This window comes from Archocentrus centrarchus, chromosome 17 (assembly GCF_007364275.1).
Source record: "Archocentrus centrarchus isolate MPI-CPG fArcCen1 chromosome 17, fArcCen1, whole genome shotgun sequence".
NCBI lineage: Eukaryota > Metazoa > Chordata > Actinopteri > Cichliformes > Cichlidae > Archocentrus > Archocentrus centrarchus.
This window is the reverse complement of record NC_044362.1, coordinates 12,173,773-12,186,938: the sequence shown is the minus strand read 5'-3', so window position 1 is coordinate 12,186,938 and position 13,166 is coordinate 12,173,773.

Genomic DNA, 13,166 nt, shown 5'->3' with positions numbered 1-13,166 from the left:
GTCAACTGTGAAGCCAGCGGAGTGATCCAAAAACTGCACTCCACAAAAATAAAATCAAAACATTTCACTGCTGCTATTGGACTCCTGCTGTTCCAGTTTGGCTGCTAATGACGATCATTCGAAGAACAAAATGAGATTTCTGTGCGTTAATATAGAAAAGTGTGTCATCAGGACGCTATGGCAGCTTCTTTGAAATAACCTTTCTAGTCTGGCTGGTTAAAGAGAATGAGCTCAGATAATGGTTCATTCATTTATTACAGAACAAACAAATAGGGAATTTTTCTGAACACTGTCTTTTAGGAATTATGCTGGGGTTTGTTTTCTGAAAATATTGCTTTTAAAGAGGCTGCAGTAAATATATGTATGATTAAACAGATCAAATGATTGTGTAGTACAACAGGCGTTTGTCCTAGTGACAAATATAACCCGTTTCTCTCAGCTTTACAAACAGCTTTGTTGGAGTGTTTCAACACTATCTTGGTGGTTCATTCTCATCAGGGTCACATTTGGCTGCATCATTCAGCTCTTTCAGAAAAATGACAAATAAACCAACTGCAGGCTCCCTGGCAGCTTATAAAGTTACCAACATTAAGATAGATTATTATATTATCTAATCTTGTATCTTCCATCTTGTGCTATAGTGTAAGGATGGTAGTCAAAGCATTTCACTGCCAGTTGTACCTTGTATGACCATGCATGTGACAAATAAACCTTGATTTGATATGTTATTAGGCAACTTTAATAATCAATCTTTCAATACTAGAAACGTATTAATACAAGAAGGCATTGGGATGCACAGTCTGAAATTTAGATTTGTGAGTCTGCAGTAAATGTGTTGATGTTTCTGAAACAGCAGGAAGTTTCACAGTCGGGTCATAATTAGAATATCTCTCTTAAAACTGGAACATATTTGAAATGCTAATACATTCGAACGGTATCTGAAGACATTTTTACTTTACAAACACACTGCCACTTTCTAGCCCGGCTCTGGATGAACAACTCCTCCTCAACAGGTTACACTCCCTTTGGGCCCTGTACAGCGTATGTGTATACTAAGAACATCTAATCATATTTAAACTGTTTAAAAAAAGAAAAAAAAAAGTGCGGACACATCAGATATATTGAGCTGCCTGAGGAAGTCTGATGCAACCAAATAGCAGCGCATACAAAAAAAAAAAAAAAAACCCTCATTGCTTCATTTTATCTACTCCTGATATAATTTTGTTGATGCTGAACGCGTCCCGACATGAAGAAGAATCTACATGAACACTCAGCTTTGTGTTCACTGTGGAAGAGTTTCAAAGCTTAGCTGCTGCGTTTAAAGGTTTAATAACACAAATTGCTGTGTATTTATAGGACTCTTACTAGCTGTTGGCTCATAAGGATGAGTACCTGCCCTGATCTGACAGACACACACACACACACACACACCCTGGGATTTCAAATAAATGTCCCGGGGGGGGGGGGGGGGGGGGGGGGTGATTTGTAGTCTGATTCAGCATATATTTACTGATGGTGTACTATTTGACTCAGTATTTGACTTCTCTTTACACAGAGGCCTGCTGACGTGAGCATAACTGTAAAATTCTGCTTCATTTTCAGTGAAAGCTGGCAGAGAAGATGTGGTTACTCACTGGTAACTTGGTAGCAGGTGGATATGAACATCCTGCACTTCTATGCTGTGTTTTCCCTGACGGTTAACTTCCTCTAAAAGACTTGAAACCAAAGAGGGTTTTTCTTGATACAGGCCTTTCTGAAGCGGCATCTGTGGTTTCGTGACATCATGTTCATACATCTCTGTCTATCTTGATTAAGGAAGTCAATATAATCATGGTATGCTTCTTATCTAAATGGGTAATTTCCAAAACTTTTATGTTTGCATTATGGTGAAATCATTTCCAGATCATCTGCAGCACTATTTTCTTTTTCTTTTTGCTGAAATTTAAGGGACATTACCTGGTAATGGATGGAATGAAAGCTCATGTGACACAGGAAAAGAAATTATAATTATGGCAAATTAGAAATATTAATTATAGGTAACACTTTATAGTATGACCTGTGACCAAGGGTGTAATTCCCCTGCAATTAAATGGATTTTCAATTATTTTATTTGAAATTACAACATAATTATATTTACCTACAAATACTTAAAGGTAGATACGCTAGAATAAGGGGGCAACAAGTCAAAGAACTGATCATACTGTAAGTAAATTTAAGTGGTCTGTAAGTATGAGTCATTTTAAGTTTGGCATAACTTCAGGTATTTCACAAGAAAGGAGACACTTCCTGTACACTCCTCTTGAACGTTATGTTCAGAGTGATTATTAAAGGAAAAAAGACCTGGCTTCATCATTACAGGGTCAAAGTCCTTATCACACGTTTATTGGTAAAATAAAAAGACAGTTGAATAATAGAACATCCATCACGCACATCAACAAAATGAACATTAAACAAAGATGTAAAAAAGGAAGACTAGTCTACTCTGTAATACGGTCCGAGCCCTGAAAAGTACAGCGTATTTAAGATGGGGAAGTACACACTAAAGAAAATTAATTAGGTAGTACTTAAATTTACTTAAAGTATAATTATTTCTTTTGTTTCCTGTGTAAACCTGACTTTACCCCCTCATTCTAGTGTGCCTGAGTATTTGTAGGTAAATATAATTACACTGTAATTTCAAATGAAATACTGTGAAGTTCTATTTAATTACAGGGGAATTACAACCTTTGTCACAGGCTGTACTATAAAGTGTTAACAAATTATACCTTAGTTTAATGATCTGTGCGTTGATTAGTCAGCATTTCAGACTGAATTATTTCAACAGCTGTTGGTATGCACATTCATGATCCTCAGAACCTACTGACTTTGGTTCCCCCAACCTTGCCTCTACCCTCAACAAGAGGCCAGACATTTTACATATGGGTAAATATTTGAAAATATATTAAAAATAATTACCCGTCAAATTCATTCATGGTTCCCAGCTGATTCCTGTTGACAGGGTCCCCTCCCTTTTCCTCAAGCATAACATATTTTGTGGCTGAAACTGAAATATCTCAGCTACCTCTAGATTTAATTCAACTCATTTCAATTTTATTTTCGTAGTGCCAATTCACAACAACAGTCACTTCATATTGTGATGTTAAGAATGTACAATATTAGAGAGAAAACCCCAACAGTCTGATGATCTCCTGTGAGCAAGGACTTGGTGACAATGGGAAGGAAAAACTGGACTGAAAATCAGTGTCAAAAGGTGTCATGGAGTGATGAGTCCAAATTCACTGTCTACAGCCATCTGTAAAATAGAGTGGAGGCTCTGTCATGGCTTGGGGCTGCATTTCAGTGGTGTTGGAGATCTTGTCAAAATTGATAAAATTTTGAATGCAGAAAAGTACGATCAGCTTGATCCACCACGCAATACCATCTGGAAAGAGTCTGATTGGCAGCAATCTCATTTGTCAGCCTGACAATGACTCCAAACACACTGCCAGTAAAAACATATCTGGATAGAAAAGCACACAGTGGAACACTATCAGTCATGGATTGGCCTCCCCAGAGCCTGAACCTCAACATTATTGAAGCAGTGTGAGATCATCCTGATGGAGAACAGAACAAAATGCAGCCAACATCCAAATAAGAGCTTTGAATGTCCTTCAAGAAGCCTGGAGAACTATTCCTGAAGACTACTGAAAGAAATGAGAAGAAAGCTGCCTCAGAAAGTTCAGGCTGTGTTTAAGGATAAAGGTGGTCACACCAAATATTCACTTTCATGCTTATTAGAACAGTACAAACTCTGTTTCTGCCTTATATGCTGCATTTCCATTTATGTTTGCATGTTTTAACAAATTGTTGCAAAATATAAATAAATGAGGGGTTCCTCAAGACTTTTGCACCAAACTCATATCTAGCTGTGGAGAAAAAAGGGTAGTTTAAAAAAAAAAAATGTGGTTAGAGAGGTGGGGTAATAGTCATATCTCACATGTACAAACCCCTCCCACGGATGCTATCGGTTAACTGCCTGCAACAGATGCCTTGCATGAGCAAGTGGCTGTGAGACATTTTCCGCATATGCTTCCAATTTACAGAACATCACAACATCCTTTGACAGATGAGGCGATGGCGGCGGCTACACAAGCTTTTTTTTTTTAAACTTCCCACCCAAAGCAGTCACCAGGTGTGACGTCAAAGGTCCCCTGAACAAAACTGTCCTATATAAAGTACCTGTAACATTATAATAAATATGCCCATCTCTTCTTAAAATTTTAGATATTGAATAAAATGTCCATGTCTTTCAGGGAATTTAATGTTAAATAAAATGCAGTGAATGCCTTTTGTCAGAAATCTATGACTCATTACTGAAATATAATGAGCCGCCCTTTGATTTGATATATTTTCTACTAGCAGTGGCAGTTTTCAGTAAATGGTGGGATCCAAACTGAGATAAAAAAAAAAACAAAACTGCTATGTGGTTTAATACTACTCAACCAATTTGATCATTTCAAAGAACAAAATGATTTTTGTGTGTGTTATTAGAGAAAGGTATGTCACTAGGACTGAATGCACCAGGATCATGTGAATAGTCTATGGCAGCTTCCTTGAAATAAACTTTCCAGTTTGCCTGATAAAGAGGATGAGCTCAGATGAGGGTGCATTCATTTATCGAAGAACAAACAACAAACAAACAGCTGTTCAAAATTTTTTTCTGTCTTTTATGAATTATGTTTGTGATGACAAACCAGATAACGCCACGGGCAGCATGGTGGCGCAGTGGTTAGCACTGCTGCCTCACAGTTAGAATACCATCTGGAAGGCCTGGGTTCGATTCCACCTTGGCCCAGGCCTTTCCCTCTCTCTGTGTGGAGTTTGCATGTTCTCCCTGTGCTTGCGTGGGTTTCCTCCGGGTACTCCGGTTTCCTCCCACATTCCAAAGACATGCACTTACTGGGGTTAGGTTAATTGGATAATCTAAATTGCCCATAGGTATGACTGAGCACGTGAGTGTGAAAGGTTGTCTGTCCCTCTGTGTTGGCCCTGCAACAGGCTGGCGACCTGTTCAGGGTGTACCCTGCCTCTCGCCCTATGACAGCTGGGATAGGCTCCAGCCCCCCCGCGACCCTGAACAGGATGTGCGGAAGCGAATGGATGGATGGATGGATGGATGACAAACCAGATAACTGTGTAGCATATCAGGTGTTCCTAGTGACAAAGAAATATAACCTGTTTTTCTGAGCTTCACGAAGAGCTTTGTTGGCATCTATCAGTTCAGTCTTGTTGTTTCAGCCTCATCAGGGTCATTTTCGGCAACATCATTCAGCTCTTTCAGCAAAATCACTAATTAACCAACTCCAGGGTCCCTGGCAGTTTTTAAAATTTTACCAACATAGTGCTGCTAGTAAGGAGCCAGAGCCAGATTTCTTACTAGAGAGAGGATGAAGACTAGAACAGAGCTAAAAATTAGCAACAAACCTGACTGATTAAATGAAAATGCTGCAACTGCCTTAGACCAGTCACATGAAAGTCAAGTGATAAAGACTGGGTTATGTTGTGATTCTGATGTCTAGTTTTTCAACATGTTTTTTTTAAACACACAGCTATTTGTGCTGGTATGCAGACAATAGCTTTACTGTGTTTGCCTGTCCACAAATCAGAGCATGCTGTGTTATCAGCATATCTCTCTGATGTGTTTGTGATGTGAAAGCTCCATTTTCAATTTTCAAAGCTTTACAGCAGTGGATCCCAAAAGTCAAGAGTGCTGCGGCCCACTTAAAAAACAGAAAATCCCATTGTTTAAGTTTTTTAAGTTTTTAAATCATCCGTCAAAAAAAAAAAGAAAAAAAGAACATGCACATGCAGGCGTTTTAAGCACACAGTAGTTCACATAGTGAACTGAGAACAGAGGAGAGAAGCTGTGCAACCTTAAATGACAGCAAGAGTGATTCTTGCACTCATAGACAGAATATAAAATAAAACCACCGGACAGTGAAGCTCCACTGTGAAGACTCAAACTGGGCATTTTCACTGTCACGATCTCAGCTTTTTGAAACCAGATGTCACAAACAGTTGACTGACTGTGTAACTGAGGACACTACAAAAGCAGTTGCTGCTGACTTATCAATCACATATGGTTACCCAATGAGCACATGCTGGTTTCTCTTCCTTTCTGAATAATTGAACAAAATGAATTTTATTTTCAGTATGACTTGAAACTAGCAGTTGAAGTAGTCTGAGGAGTATTCACTAAGTCATGAATTAAGAGCACTAAGAGCTGTTTTCACTCACACTTCTACACAAATGAGTGCTGGAAGTCATTTTCTAACAACAGTTACTAACCCCTTGTTGGCTAATGAAAAGCAGGCCTAAGGCACTTTCCCATTTACTAATCTTTTTGGTAACACTTTATAACACGGCCTTTGACTAAGGGTGTAATTCCCCTAGAATGAAATTATATTTCCATGTATTTTATCTGAAATTACAATCTAAGTACGCTTACTTACAAATACTTAGCAGTAGCTACACAAGGATGGAGCCAAGTCCAACTTGGTATTTTTTTTTCTTTCACAAACACTGTTCAACCATTAACCAGAACTTTCACAAGGCCTGTGAGTAAAACTACAAACAAACTGGATCAACATGAATGAAGAAAGAATCCACTTTTGCACGATGTAAAATTACTTAGAATATAATTTGTGTCTTTTCCTGTAAAATACCTGTGAGTTACGCATTACGCAAATTTCTTACAGCATTATTATTTCTTCCTGTAAAAACTTGAATTGTTACCCCATTATTTTAGTGTATCTACTGCTAAGTATTTGTAGGTAAATTTATTTATGTTATAATTTCAAGCAAAGTACATTGAAATTCCATTTAATTGTAGGAGAATTATAGGAATTACATCCTTAGTTGCAGGCCATATTATAAAGTGTTACCAATTTTTCAAATGTGAAGTGTATGGCTGAGAAGCCCTTTACTTTACTTGGATGCTATGTGATCTTGTACGCCTGTTTAGAAGCTCTGGCAGAGGATATGTGAAGACCTAACCACATGCCTTAGTTGTTGTATCGCAATTTCCCCCACACTGCATTTTACATCCTTGAATTAGTTACAGAGGCAAATATATGTAACACGTAGTTTATTGGTTATTGGTCTATGCATCACAAACTGAATGGGTGTTTGGTGTTGAGTACGCTACCCTCTGCGGTGGAAGTGGTGGCGCAGCAGCGGTGCTTCACCATGCCCTGTGCTGAGGTGTGGGAAACTCGTAGGTTGTAGGTCACATAGGTCATGTGCGGCCACTTGCCTCTCCTTTTTAATTACATCATAGTCATTATGATTCACAACACATCATTAGACACACGGGACCCTGTCTGCAATTTTATTTGCACCTCACCTTTTTATGTGCCCACCCACCTTTTGTTGGGTGGGTGGGCACTGACGACGTGTGGTCGGGTGCTCGTGTCACATCTGTCCCCTTGGTTTTAACAGCACCCTAGCTTCACACACAGCTTTACACCTCATACATTCACGGACACATGTATGCATCATATCACTGACAAGTTGGGGCTTGCTGCAGCTTTCTGCATTTTGTTACAGGAACACAGACATTACACACTCACACAAACACAACCACAGCGCAACAAAATTGTTGGTTTGTGTAGCCATGTTTTTTTTTCTTGTTTTTTTTATGTATATATATTTTCCATCCCTCTTTGTTTTTTGTATGTTTCTTCTTCTTCTTCTTCTTTTTTTTTTTTTTTTTTTTACAGCTGCAGCAGTTGGTGAACCATTGTGGTTTTCTGCTTGTGCTCTGTCCTCTTATCTTTTTCTATTTTCTGACCATTTTTCTTTTTTATTTCTTCCTTTTTTCCTCCGCCTGTAAGGTCCGGCATTGCTACAGTAAATTTACATTTATGTGAAAAATAACATGAATAAATAAATAGAAGGAAAAACACTAACAAGGGGAGCCTAGAGAGAATCTATAGAGCTCATATTGGAAGAGCAAATATGTTTGGCACACTTGTGCATTCTGCTTGCAAAACCTGCCAGATAAGACAGGCTTTAATGTATGGCTGAGAAGAAATAAATGCACATAGTAGAGTGGTCCCTCTGGGTGGACAGCTATGGCTCACTGTGTCTCCATGTGAGATTTTTTTAGTCAGTAAATGTGTGTTTTCAAAACATATTTTAAATGTCATGTTTTCATTTTCAGGATTCAAGATTCTTTTATTGTCATTGCATATACAAGTATACACAATGAGATTGTGGTGCGCCACTTGAACACTTGTTGTTTACATGTGGCGTTTAGCGTCTGAGATCGCGCTGGTTTACTGATCATCGTATTCAGTTGTAAATTGATTTGGGTTACAGTTTTAACAAATGTTTGTAATATGGCTATGAGATGTCACAATTAAGGTTGTTGGTTGTGTGTCGCAGTGAATTCTATATATAGTGAAGATAAGAGCAGTCATTTTAAACAGGCATATTTTTAATGGGAGTACTTTTCTACGGGAGTTTATGTGTATTGTAGGTGGGGTACTTTTATTTATATTAGGGTAATGTACGTATAAGTGTGCACGGGCTTGTGTTGATTGTTTGTATTTGTATTTGTTTGTTTCCTTTAAAGGTTTTTCACCTAACTTACTGCACTACGAAAGTGACTGCATGTCACTCCTTGTAAATTCCAAATAAAAGAAAGGAAAACAAAAAGGAGGACGTTCAGTGTGAAGTAATTTCGAGTGAAACCCAGTTATCCCAAACTCCAGAAGATGTATTCCTTTTTTCAAGTTGGGGAAAGTTGCACAAAAATTTGAGACAACTTGACAGTTGCAGTTGAACAGTTTCTAGTCCCAGATTACAAACCTGGCAGTTTCAGCTTAATAAAATTAAGTGATTAATACAGAGCCATTAGACCTGGAAAAGAAGATTGAACCCTTTACCATGAAGGACAAATACAAGATCTTAGTTGGTGTCAGTGGGTTTTCTTTGTCTACTATCAAAGGGGTAAAAGTTATCAAATTTATCTTGCAGTTAAATATGCATTAGCTGCTAGTGCAACAGCGTGCTTGATTACAAAACCATCTACAGCTGGCATAAAAGATGAAAAACACATTTAGCCCACTGAGCACCAGCGTACATTCATCTCATTAATCATCATCAAATGGATGGATGAATAAAGAAGACCAAGAAAGGCTGTGAAAGATCACTGTAGCTGCCATTAAAAGAAAAGTCTAAAGCTTTTACAATTATTTATGCACGCTATTTTTACTATTTGACTCACTGCCTAAATATTGGGGTGGTTTTGTTTCTGACTTGGCTGTTAACCGTCACCCGTCTTTTCCAACTGTGTGTAGTGATTTAATATCGTCACCCTCAAATAATGGCCTAAGTAATTTTTTTTTAGGTTTTTCAGAAAATACAAAAAAAAGCAACCAAAGTAATATGATGATTTAGGGGAAAATTAAACTTTTGCTTAAAAATGACTTAGGCCATTATCTTAAGAGGATAGTGATATGTTTCTCCCTATATTTGATCTTCTAGGCTTTAGCTGAAGAATGTGAGATGTATATGGACAACAATTTTTGTAATAGTGGTCTACAAAACAGAGACATACAGCTTTTCACACCTCATAACAGTTGACAGAGACCCCTGTCATGTCTACAGTTTTACAGGTGAACTGCAGGTCACTTCACACACCCTCAGTGACTAAACAGATGACTCAGTGTCTTCCTTTCTTTTTGAATCATTAATGGTCAGTGTGTCTGTACCAGACAGATACTATTTGGATAAAAATATCACCTCTTAATCTTTTAAATCTAGGAATTTTCAGTCACATTACCACAGATGTATTAAAGAAAGCATTGATATGTAGTGACTGTGGAGGCCATCTGAGTACAGTGAACTCATTGTCATGTTCATGAAACTGGATTGAGATGATTTGAGCTTTGTGACATCCTGTTGGAAGCAGACATCAGATGATGGGTACACTGTGGTCATAAACAGATGGACATAGTCAACAATACTCAGGTATGCTATGGCATTTAAACAATGCTGTTAACAATGCAATGTTGTTCATAGCATATATGGGAAAATCCCAGTAGCTCAGCAGTTTCTGAAATACTCCACAAATACGCCACAGTTGTTGGCAGTGCATTCAAAGTTAATTAAGTCATCTTTCTTCCCACTTCTAATGCTTGGTTTCAACTTCAGTAGGTCATCCTGATCACGTGAACTAAATGCACTGATTTGCTGCAATGCAATTGGCTGATTTGCATTAACAAAGAGCAGAAGAGGAATACTGAATAATGTGGACAGTAAGTCTATGGGTGCCAGTAAAAACCTGATCTGATACTGCTGGTCTTTTGCCTTACCACTATTGCATGAGCAGTACGTGCCACGACCTGTCTGGTGTTACTTCTTATTTCTTCAAGCGCCTCCACGCATGAAAAGCTTAGCTGCATTTCTGCACTTGTAGAGCAGTGGACCTGCAACATCACATAGGAGCTTGTATACTCATACAAGGATGTGGCGCGGGGGGGTTTGTACCAGAGACTGAAAGTCTAGATTCAGTACGGAAGGATGTGAAAGTGCCTGTCTGACAACTAGTTTTGTGAAAGAAGCTACCAAAACATAGCGGTCTAATTTTGACTTTCCATTCTATATATATATTTAAATGTACTATATTTTTCAAGAATATAGTGTCATTGCTTATGGAACTTGTTATTTTGGTTTTATTACAGATATTAAAGCACCTTGTGAAATTACATGCTCCAACTGTGATCTTCTACAGCAGCATTTCTGTTTCATTCAAATGGAACTTCCTGTTTTTGCCACATAAAGCAGAAACCTAAGCCTATAAGTTTCCCCAAGGCTCTACTTTGTCCTAGTACTTTATCACATGACAGATCAAGCCCATAATCAGCCTGAGCAATCTTGTGTAAGCGTGGTGCATACAAACACACACCAACCTTCTCAGTTCCAGGGCAACCAGCTCTGGACTTGCATGACTGAAAATATACAATTTTAAGGACTCATTTTCACAATGGTCTAAAGCAGAAGTTTCAACAAGAGGTTTTCGTTACGCACTGACCTAAAAAAAAAAAAACTGTGGTTAAAACTATATCTTTGGCTTGCAGTGCTCTGCAGAGTCATGGTTCGAACATAGGTTTTTTGTTTGTTTGTTTGTTTGTTTGTTTGGGGGGGGGGCATAAATATTTAGCAACTTGTTGGAGTAATTTTAAACCAGTCACAAACAAATCAGCAGCCTATAACTTCAATGGAAACTTCTTTAACAATGAAAGGTAAATTATGAACAAAACAAGAAAAAAAAACATTCTGTAACTCTTACAAATTAATGTGCAGCAAGGATTTTAGTCAAATATACTACCCAACAAAGGTTTCACTGGCAACAGTTTAAGGATTATCAGCTACCGAGCCAACATTCATAGTTTATATGTTGAATAATATGCATGGGCCAATGACCTCTACATCTTCAGTCGGGTCACCATGGGACAGAGTTGTCTAAAGACACGAGGGACAAGATTGCTGACCTTTGCAAGTCTGAAATGGGTTACAAGAACACCAGTAAGAAGCTTGTGGTTCGAAATCCCGCAGTGCCACCAAAATACCAATGGCATCAATCTAATCGCTGTCTGGATGTAAAAGAATGTTGGCCATGACCCCAAGAACATCATTTACATGTAAATGTGAATATTTTGTTACTTTACTCAGGTAGAATTTTCAGGTATCTGTACTTTGAGTAGTTATTACACTGACAACTTTTTACTTTTACTCCCTACAATTTTACGCAAATATCTGTACTTTCTACTCATTCTGTTTTCAATACAGGCTCATTATTTAGGTTTAAGACATTTGAGGGAAGTATTTATTTTACATCACTGCACCTTTAAACATCAAACTGATCTGAGCCTAAATGGAGGGAACAATAACACATAAAAGACAGTCTTATTGATGCATCCATCACCGGGGCTTATTGGATACAAAGAGATGAAAGAGACAAAAGAAAAAACCCATCATTTATGCATCATTTATAGTGCTGTACTCAGGGCTTAAAGTGGGCTGGAACAATCAAGAATGGTGCAGATGTCTGTACGTTGTGGTTGTGGTACTTCAGCATCTAGTCAGGGGCAACACAGATACAAACTAAACTTCAAAAGTCCAACAAGCTTAAAAACACTCAGTAACAGACCCAGGACAATGACATCTTCACTTATAAAAGCTCAGATTAAAGGCATGACTAAACAGGGCTTCTGTGTTTTACAAGCACATGTTTATTCATCTGTACATCCAAAGTATAATATAATGTATGGAAATACTGACTGCATCTGCAGGCACGATTTAAGTCCCAAGGGGCCTGTTGTAAAGGGCCACACCACTAAGTTGAACTCAGTTCTGCTCAATATTAATTTAATCTCTTTCAATATTCAGTTTATCTCTTTATAAGCTTTATAAGCTTATTGGTGTGGCCCTCAGCAACAATTCCAGTTTGTGGCCCTTTGGAAAATGAATTGCCCACCCTGTGGAATTTTGACCCAATGACTCTATACTAACATATAATATGTAATAATTATGTATGTAATATGTATGATCTAATATATTTTTACAGTAATTGTCTGGACTTTAACTGGGCCATTGTAACACCTTGATTCTCTATTGTAGTTTTGCTGCTGCGCTTAGGATCACCGACCTGTTGCATGACACAGTTTGGGCTGAGCTTTATCTGTCAGACAGATGGCCTCATATTTGACTCTGGAATACTTTGATATACAGAGGAGTTCGTGGTTGACTCAATGACTGCAATGTGCCTGGGTCCTGTGGCTGCAAAACAAACTCGAATCATCACGCCTCCACCTTGACAGGTAGAGGCGAGTTGGTATGAGGTGCTGATATGCTGTGTTTGCTTTTCACCAAACATGGGGCTAGGAAAATTGGCAGCTGTCTTGAATGTTTTCCACTTGTGAATAATCTTTCTCACTGTAGAACGACGGACTTCAAATAGTTTGGAAATAGACTTCCAACAGTTCCCAGATTGATGAGCAGCAACAATTGCTCCTTTAAGATCACCGCTGATGTCTTTTTTCCTCGGAATTGTATTAACACACACTGGAATGCTCCAGACAAGCAAACTGTCAAAACTTGCTGACAATTTATTTATC